This window comes from Pan troglodytes, chromosome 20 (assembly GCF_028858775.2).
Source record: "Pan troglodytes isolate AG18354 chromosome 20, NHGRI_mPanTro3-v2.0_pri, whole genome shotgun sequence".
Classification (NCBI taxonomy): Eukaryota; Metazoa; Chordata; class Mammalia; order Primates; family Hominidae; genus Pan; species Pan troglodytes.
In genome coordinates, this window is record NC_072418.2 from 36,995,538 (window position 1) to 37,005,093 (window position 9,556).

Here is a 9,556-nt window from a genome sequence, read left to right on the forward strand (position 1 = left end):
ATTTCTATTCTGCATTAATATACTATTGAGCAGAAAAGTTTCTTTTGGCAAAACAACAAAAAACCAAGATGCCGCAAAATTTAGTGATTCTGAAATGAAGTCCATGGGAACAAAGGAAGGACAAAAAGGATTTCTATCTTCTCGTGCACTTGTATGGCACTTTTTTTGTGTGATAATTTAAAGCATATCATTAATATAACAAATTATAGAATTCATTTTTTAAAAGCATTGTTCACCTGAAAACTTGAAACGAACCCCACCTTCAGGCCTCTGCTACTGTCTCTTTTGGAAGTGGGCTCCCTCTTCTCCCTGGGTGTCCCCTGCCTCACCTGACCCAGCCCCCGCTATCCTTGATAGATCCAGGGACCTCCCAGCAGTGTGTTTGGACCCATACCACAAATAATTGGTCACAAACAGTTTATCTTATTTCTAGATATTTCCAAATTAATTTTTTTGAAATATGGAAAAGAATGGCCTGATATATGCCTATAGCTATGTAATTATCATTCATTCAGTTGGATTTGAATCCATTGTATTGCAACAAACGTGGTTTCATCACACAACTTGCAACTTCCAGAAATAGGGGGGTTAGTGGTTGTTGTTTTTTCCTTTCCCCTAATCCAATTTCTTCTGGAGGGGGTTCAACCAAGGAATGTTTTGTCTCATAAGCCAACACCTTGTAGGTAGATTGCTGTCATTTCTTGTCTCCTACTGAGGGAGACCTATCACTGTGGACTGGGCCTCCAGCCCCACTGGCCAGGGTTGGAGGGATGAGCCTCAGATTGGGAAGGGGTGTGCCTGAAACCAAATCCACTGAGCTCTCGAGCCAGATGAACAAAACCCTCAGATCCTGGAGGGGAAGACAGTGTCTATACTTGGCCCTGTATGTATGGCAGCAGCATTGTTTGGGGAAGGTGAAGGTGCTTAAAACTGGAAAATTGTTCTTGGTTTTGCAAACCCTTGGGTGTTTTCTGAAAGATCAGACAATGGAAAGTAGAAAGCTTTCTCTAAAACAATTTTCAAATCTGTTTATTCTACTAGACACCCTCATATTCCTAGCGCTTGTTTCTACGTTTTCTTTTATTTAAATCTCTTATTGTCTCAAAAAGGTTATCAAAAAATAAAAATAAAAAAACGCACGTGCACACACACACACACACACAAGATTGTGTCCAGAAGACTTTCCAAGGGCTGGGAGTGGTGGCTCACACCTGTAATCCCAGCACTTTGGGAGGCAGAGGCAGGAGGATCGTTTGAGGTCAGGAGTTTGAGACCAGCTTGGCCATCATGGTGAAACCCCGTCTCTACTAAAAATACAAAAAAATTAGCTGGGCATGGTGATTTGCACCTGTAATCTCAGCTACTCAGGAGGCTGAGGCAGGAAAATCACTTGAGCCTGGGAGGCGGAGGTTGCAGTGAGCTGAGATCACACCACTGCACTCCAGCCTGGCTGACAGAGTAAGACTCCGTCTCAAAAAAAAAAAAAAAGACAGTTTTCCCAGCTCATCCCCACAAAACCTACCTCCCAGCTCCCTTCCCGTAGACCTAGGCAGAGAGAGACCAGCTCTAGAAAACTCAGGAAAGGTAATGTTAGAAACCTGAGAACTGACAGGGTCAGGAAGATAGCCTGAGCAGCAAGAAGTATGGTCTAGTATGGTGAAATTTTGTTCATCTTAGATTTTTTTTTGCATTAGTTTTTATTTTTAAAATATTGCATTAAAATAGTATCTATTTATTACTGGGTTATTGGGCACCTCCTGAAAGCCTGCCCTCAGGCAAGTGCTTCACTGCCACCATCCTGGTCCTGGCCTTGCCCTGGGGAAGAGATGCCTGCTGACATCCGCTTCAGCTTCGCCAGCCTCCAGCCTGGACCAGCTAACATGGCTGTGAAGGAGCCACTTCTCTCAACATGCCTCTGTTAGGGAGGAGGAGACAACTTCTTTTATTTTGTTTTATTTATGTATTTATTTTTATTTTTTATTTTTTATTTTTATTTTTTGAGATGGAGTCTTACTCTGTCACCCAGGCTGGAGTGCAGTGGTACGATCTCAGCTCACTGCAAGCTCCGCCTCCCGGGTTCATGCCATTCTCCTGTCTCAGCCTCCGGAGTAGCTGGGACTACAGGTGCCTGCCACCACGTTCGGCTAATTTTTTGTATTTTTAGTAGAAACGGGGTTTCACCGTGTTAGCCAGGATGGTCTCGATCTTCTGACCTCGTGATCTCGTGATCCGCCCGCCTAGGCCTCCCAAAGTGCTGGGATTACAGGAGTGAGCCAGCGCGCCTGGCCTATTTATTTATTTATTTATTTTTTGAGAAGAGGGTCTTGCTATATTGCCCAGGTAGGTCTCAAACTCCTGGGCTCAAGCTATCCTCCTGCCTCTGCCTCCCTAGAAACAACTTTTTTACTGGCCATTGGCAAGCCAAGTTCATTGAAGTCTCCCTCCTAAACTTTTACAAAGATTTAGGAAACAGATTAACAATAAAACTTCAACAAACCCAGGATGGGAGAGTTACTGAATTAAATTAGAGCTTTTCTCGTACATCACGCTAAAGGTAAATTATTTTGTTTATTCGAAGCCACATTCATATTATAAAAGGTTTGCTTCTCTCTCTCTCTCTCTCTCTCTCTCTCTCTCAAAGAGATGAGGTCTCACTGTGTCACCCAGGCTGGAGTATAGTGGTATAATCACAGCTCACTGCAGCCTCCAACTCCTGGGCTCAAGAGATCCTCCCACTTCAGCCTCCTAAGCTGCTAGGACTACAGGTGCACATCACTACCTCTTGCTAATTTTTTAAATTTTTTGTTGAGACAGGATTCCGCTATGTTGCCCAGGCAGGTCTGGAACTCCTGGCCTCAAGCGATCCTCCCACCTTGACCTCTCAAAGCACTGGGATTACAGATGTGAGTCACCACACCCAGCTGGTTTGCTGTTCTGATAAAGGTCTTGAAAAGACAAGAGGAGATGTATTTTATTAGCATCATTATCACTAACTAGCACCATTGCTTACTGAATGCCATGCATGGAGCTGAGAGCTCTACAATATACATTATTTTGCTTAGTCTCCAGCAACTGCAATGGCAAATTTGAGGCTGCACAAAGATACACATGCTGGCCTCAGGGCTGAGCCGGGATGTGAAGTCAGATCAGACTCCAGAGCCCACATGCCATGGAGCCTTGGAGACAGGTTTGCTTTCACTCTGTTATCTTGCACAGGCCTAACTCTGGGCAGGGATGCTGAGCCCAGGGCTGAGGCTTGGCCAGGCGGCTGCAATCGCGGATGAACCCTGTAAGCCTGAGGACCCGCAGCTTCCGTGGGAAGGTACAGACCTCCTGCCCTGCTGCACAGCCCTGGGCAGAGCAGGCATGCCCAGGACCACACTCCACTTCCTCCGGATGGTGCCTTCAGTGGAGTCAGCGGCAGGACCACTGATTTTTCATTCTAGGTCCCTATGCAAAAATAATAAAGACTTCCCGTCTGAGCAGTAGGGTAAAGAGATCTTAGCTAAAGGGAGGGGGAGGGGTTGTGGGAAGAACCTCTGTTGTCCCAGCTGGAAACTTAAGCACCAGGAAATGCATTTCCGCGTGTTCCCAGCCTGCTGAAAAGTCAGGCACACCAAGGACAAAGCAATCTCCAATGCCTGGCCCAAATTTGGCTTTTCCCCTTCCCCGCCTGCTCCTCCAGGCTTCCTGGGTTTTTCACTCTCCTCCGTTTCCCCTCTGGGCAAGCCCAGAGGGTGTTTGTTTAAAGTACCTTTCACTAACATTCCTTCCCAGCCATTCTCACAGCTTTTCACTTTGCATTACGCCCAGAGCCCCTAGATGCAGTCTCTTTACCCAACCAACCCTCTTTCAAAAACTAACCTGTATTTTACATGGGGAACTTTAACCCGTTTGCCTCCAAAAAAAACCCTGTAACGTTACAGAGACGCTGAAGTCTCCTTGGACCTCTAAAAATCCATGGCTACCCCCTTCAGCTCCCCAACAGGTTAAGCACTGAAGCACTGACTTTGGAATTTTTTTTTTTTCAGAAATGTTTCCTGTTTTTGCAACATACATTGGACTTCATTAAAACTATGGCGTGTGAATTTTTTTATTTTTATTTTTATTTTTGAGACGGAGTCTCGCTCTGTCGCCCAGGCTGGGGTGCAGTGGTAGGATCTCGGCTCACTGCAAACTCCACCTCCCAGGTTCAAGCGATTCTCCCCCCTCCGACTCCTGACTAGCTGGGACGACAGGCACCCGCCACCATGCCCAGCTAATTTTTGTATTTTTAGTAGAGACGGGATTTCATCATGTTGGCCAGGCTGGTCTTGAACTCCTGGCCTCAAGAGATCTGCCCACCTCGGCCACCCAAAGTGTGCAGATTACAGGCGTGAGCCACTGTGCCCGGCCGAGGCATGCGAAATGTTATTGATGAGTTTGGTTACTTTTTTTACACATACACTGTTCTATGCATTTTTTTTTCACTCAACAATACCTCTTAAAGATCTATTTGCATACACACAGATCCAAGTCACTTAAAAAATTTTTTTGTATAAAGCCCCATGCTGTGAACTGCTTCTATCTACTGAGGCATTTTGATATTGATGGGCATTTAGGCTTCTGCTATTTCCAATGCTGCTTCAGAGACGCTTTCTTCGTGCACATATACATTTCTCGAGGGTAGATAAGACAGAAGGGAAATTGCTGGGTTTCACGGTATGCACATTTCTAGCTCTGAGGGCATCCAAAGTGCAGCTGTACTGATACATGGGGCACCAGCATCCTCTGGGAGCAGCGCCCTTACAGGCCTGCTAGTACCTATCGGACTTTTAAATTGCTGCCCTTGTGATGGGTGACAAGTGTTGCTTAATTTGTATTTCCCTTAAGATTTGGTAGGGTGAAACTTTTTTTTTTTTCGGTAATACATTTTACAAATCCTTTTTCATACCTTTTCTGTGAATTACCTGTTCATATTCTTTGCCCCTAAAAAAAAAAATTGAGTAGTTTGTCTTTAAAAAAAAAAACACTTTATGGATCTATGATTGACATGTAAAAAGCTGTACATACTGATGCATACAACTTGATGGGATACTATACACAGCCATGAAACCATCACCACTATCAAAGCCATAAATATATCCATCACCTCCCAAAGATTCTCCCATTCCCTTTATTTATTTATTTATTTATTTATTTAGAGCCAGGGTCTTTTTTTGTCACCCAGGCTGGAGTGCAGTGGCACAATCACAGCTCATTGCAGCCTCAACCTCCTGGGCTCAATCAATCCTCCATCCTCAGCTTCCCAAGTAGCTGGGACTATTGCTTTTGAGATGGAGTCTTGCTCTGATGCCAGGCTGGAGTGCAGTGGCGTGATCTCAGCTCATTGCAACCTCCACCTCCTGGGTTCAAGTGATTCTCCTGCCTCAGCCTCCCAAGTAGCTGGGACTACAGGCGCACGCCACCACACCCAGCTAATTTTTGTATTTTTAATAGAGACGGGGTTTCACCATGTTGGCCAGGATGGTCTCGATCTCTTGACCTCATGATCTGCCCGCCTTGGCCTCCCAGAGTGCTGGGATTATAGGCGTGAGCCTCCGCACCCGGCCAGGATCTCCTTTCTTAAGGCTGAGTTGTATTTCATCGTGTATATACCACATTTTCTTTATTCATTCATCCATCAATGGACAGTTAGGTTGTTTCCATATCTTGACTATTGTGAATAGTGCTGCAATGGACATGAGAATGTAAGTATCTTTTTGAGATACTCAGCATTGCTGGATCATATAGTAGTTCTGTTTTTATTTGTTCCAGTAACCTTCACACTGGTTTCCATTATGGCTGCACCAATTTACATTCCCACCAACAGTGCACCAGTGTTCTTTTCTCCACATCCTTGCCAGCACTTATTGCCTTTTTTTTTTTTTAATTTAAATAATAGCGATCCGAGCCAGGTGCAGTGACTCATGCCTGTAATCGCAGCACTTTGGGAGGCTGAAGTGGGTGGATCACCTGAGGTCAGATGTTCAAGACCAGCCTGGCCAACTTGGTGAAACCCCGTCTCTACTAAAAATACAAAAACTCGCCTGTTGTGGTGGCGCATGTCTGTAATCCCAGCTACTTGGGAAGCTGAGGCAGGAGAATCGCTTGAACCGGGAGGCAGAGGTTGCAGTGAGCCGAGATCATGCCACTGTACTCCAGCCTGGGCAACAGAGTGGGACTCCATCTCAAATAATAATAATAATAATAATAATAATAATAATAATATCCACCCTAAAAGGTGTGAGGAGATACCTCATTGTGGTTTTGATTTGCACTGCCTGGTGATTAGTGATGTGTACTTTTTCATGCACCTATTGTATGTCTCGTTTCTCTTTTCAAACTATTGCTGCTTCCCTGCTTAGGCACACACAGGTGCTGGGGACATGTGGGATCTCAAACCACCTAATTCACTTTGGAGATGGGTGTAGGCTGCAGCAGCTGCAGGCTACCCTGTGAATGCACAGAGCTCTGCAGCCGCAAATGGGCTGGCCTCCTGCAGGAGCCTCCGCAGTGAGTGCCTGCTTTACCCAAGTCCTAAACAAGCACAATTGCCACTTCCTTTAACCCCACGATGCTGACAGATGCCAACACCTGGTTCCAAGAGTTGCCCCAAACCTCCCAGTGGGGCCTTGGGAAGACTGGGATTTGAATTCAGATCAGCCTGTCTGCAGTGCCCATGACCCTGGCTGAGCTGAGCCGGGTTGCTCCCGGACACTGAGGAGCGTGTGGGTGAGTGTGGGCAGGGCCTGGCCTCAGGGCCCTGTACTCTTAGGCAACACCCATGCTCTCCCTACCGGGTCAGTGCCCTGGTTCATCCCCTGAGCCTCTGGAGGCAGAGTACTAGGCAGCTGGGCTTCTCAGTGAGAGGAACCCTCCCATTCCCCCCTCCTCACAGCTCCCACCTCAGAGGATCCTGGGTAACAGGAGCACACACACAGTGTCCCCCAACCCCCACCAGCTGAGAAAACCTTGGTGAGGGCCAGAGGCCCACACACCCTGGGTGCTCCTGCCCCAAGAGGAGAGAGAGAGAGAGAGAGAGAGAGAGAGAGAGAGAGAGAGTGAGTTGGGGGAGGGGTTCCTGCAGGTGAACAGATCAAGTTTTGGTCAAATTCCAATAAATTCTCACTTAATTTTAACATTTAATGTTGAAAAATCCTAACGGTGACCTGATTCCCTCTTTTGAATTCCAGCCCTCCCAGATAACCTATCTCTCGAGGTGACAAGCGGGTGCCACCTGAATTCATTACTGCCTGATTAATTATGCTGCCTTTGTACCAGGGAAACAGGGACTTCAATCAGCCGTGGCCGCCATCCCCTGGACGTCGCCTCAACAGGCCGGCCGCTCTCAGGGAGCCTGGCCCCTCGCCCAGCTCAGGGTTGGCTGAGAAGCTGGGTGCAGTGGCTGGTGAGATGTGGCTGCCTGCAATCAGAGGGCCTGGGATTTGGGGTCCTTTCTGGGCAGTCAAGGGAGAGAGGGGTGAGCCAGGTCAGAGGCTGCAGAGTGGAGATTTCTGCTCTGTCCCTGGAGAGGCCTGACTGGGAGGCCCTCCTTGGGGCCTTGAGCTGTCTGGACATACCAGTCGTCACTAAAACTGGGCATTGTCCCTTCAGGAGGAGGCACTGGGTCTCAGAAGGAGCTATTTCAAGCACATGCATCCCGTGAGATACATGATTACTTTGGCAAAGGGGAAGGTTTTCTGGCCAGCTACCTAGACCCGTGTGTGGGCACAGCCCTCACAGACATCTCTGCGGAGCTTCAACATGGTGTCAGGGAGGGTCAACTCCAGGCACTGAGGCCAGGCAAGAACCAGCACCCTCAGCTCTGCTGGTTCATTAGCCCGACGGGGTACGGCTACAGTGGCCTTTGGTCCTGTGCATCCTGCATTTGTCAAGGTCCACAAACTTGTGAAACCCAGTCCCATCTGCAGAGTGGCAGATGATGTATTTTTTTCAAAGAAGAAGAAGATGAGATTGCTTTTAAAATGTGGGTTCTCTGCCCCTACTCTGAGCCTACACAGCATGGGGGGACCACAGAAGGGGTACCCCCTAGCCCAAGTGCCCCATGAGCCTTGGCCTCAGCAGGTCCGGCTTTGAATCCTACTCCGTCATGGATGTACTGTGTGACTATGGCCAAGTTACTCAACCTCTCTGAGTCTGGGTTTTCAGAGAGACATCACTATGTGTCCCACAGGGTGGTTATGAGAGAAAAATAAGGAAACACACACAAAGCCCTTTATGTTGCCCGGAGTGCCTTCTGACATGGGCCAGCTTCACGCAGCTGCTGTGGTGACACTTTGTCTGGGGTGAACAGTCAAAAGGGCAGGGTTGGTTTCGTTACTTGGCTGTGTGTGAACACATCATCTGGGACTGAACCCATCCTTGACCCCCGTCCCCCCATGAAGCTTCAGCCCCTGGGAGAACATGTATTCTTGTGTTTTTTTGGTTCTTGGCGGAGGGTGGGAGGGTTGTTTTTCTGTTTTGTTTGTTTTTTTTTTTTTTTTTTTTTTTTGAGGCGGAGTCTCACTCTGTTGCCAGGCTGAGCGCAATGGCGCCATCTCGGCTCACTGCAACCTCCACCTCCTGGGTTCAAGCCATTCTCCTGCCTCAGCCTCCCAGGTAGCTGGGACTACAAGCATGTGCCACCACGCCCGGCTAATTTTTTTTTTTTTTTTTTTTTTTGTATTTTTGATAGAGATGGGGTTTCACTGTATTAGCCAGGATGGTCTTGATCTCTTGACCTCGTGATCCACCCGCCTCAGCCTCCCAAACTGCTGGGATTACAGGGGTGAGCCACCGCGCCATGTTCCCCCCCCCTCCTTTTTTTTTTTTGAGACCAAGTCTCACTGTGTTGTCACCCAGGCTGGAGTGCAGTCGTGTGATCTCAGCTTACTGCAACCTCCGCCTCCTGAGTTCAAGCAATTCTCCTGCCTCGGCCTCCCGAGCAGCTGGGATTACAGGTGTGCACCACCACACCCAGCTAATTTTTGTATTTTAAGTAGAGACAGGGTTTGGCCAGGCCTGATCATGTTGGCCAGGATGGTCTCAAACTCCTGACCTCAGGTGATCCACTTGCCTTGGCCTCCCGAAGTGCTGGGATTACAGGCACAAGCCTCCGTGCCTAGCCGAGGACATGTATTTTTACTGAGCGATTTTGCAAAACCCCATTTCTAGGCCACAACAGGGCCATCCACACCACCAGCTCTGCCGCAGTGCCCCACCCAAGCGGCCCTTCCTCCAGGCTTGACTTGGCCTCCTTCTAAGCCACCTGGCAGGTGTGATCAGAGAGGCCTGTCCCACAGGGCAGGAAGGGAGAACACAGGGTCCAAGAAGGCCTAGGACAGTTGCTCATGTTCTGGGGTGTAAGTGGGCAATGTGTGTGCAGAGGGAAGGCAGGGAAGCCATAGGGAGTCCGGCAGTGGTTCCTGGACACAGGGAAATGGGAGAGGGGACATTGCCAATCAGAAGTCAAGACCAGAGTTCAGTCAAGGGAAAAGTCTGAGTCCAGGCTGTTTGGAAATGGTCTTAAGTCCAG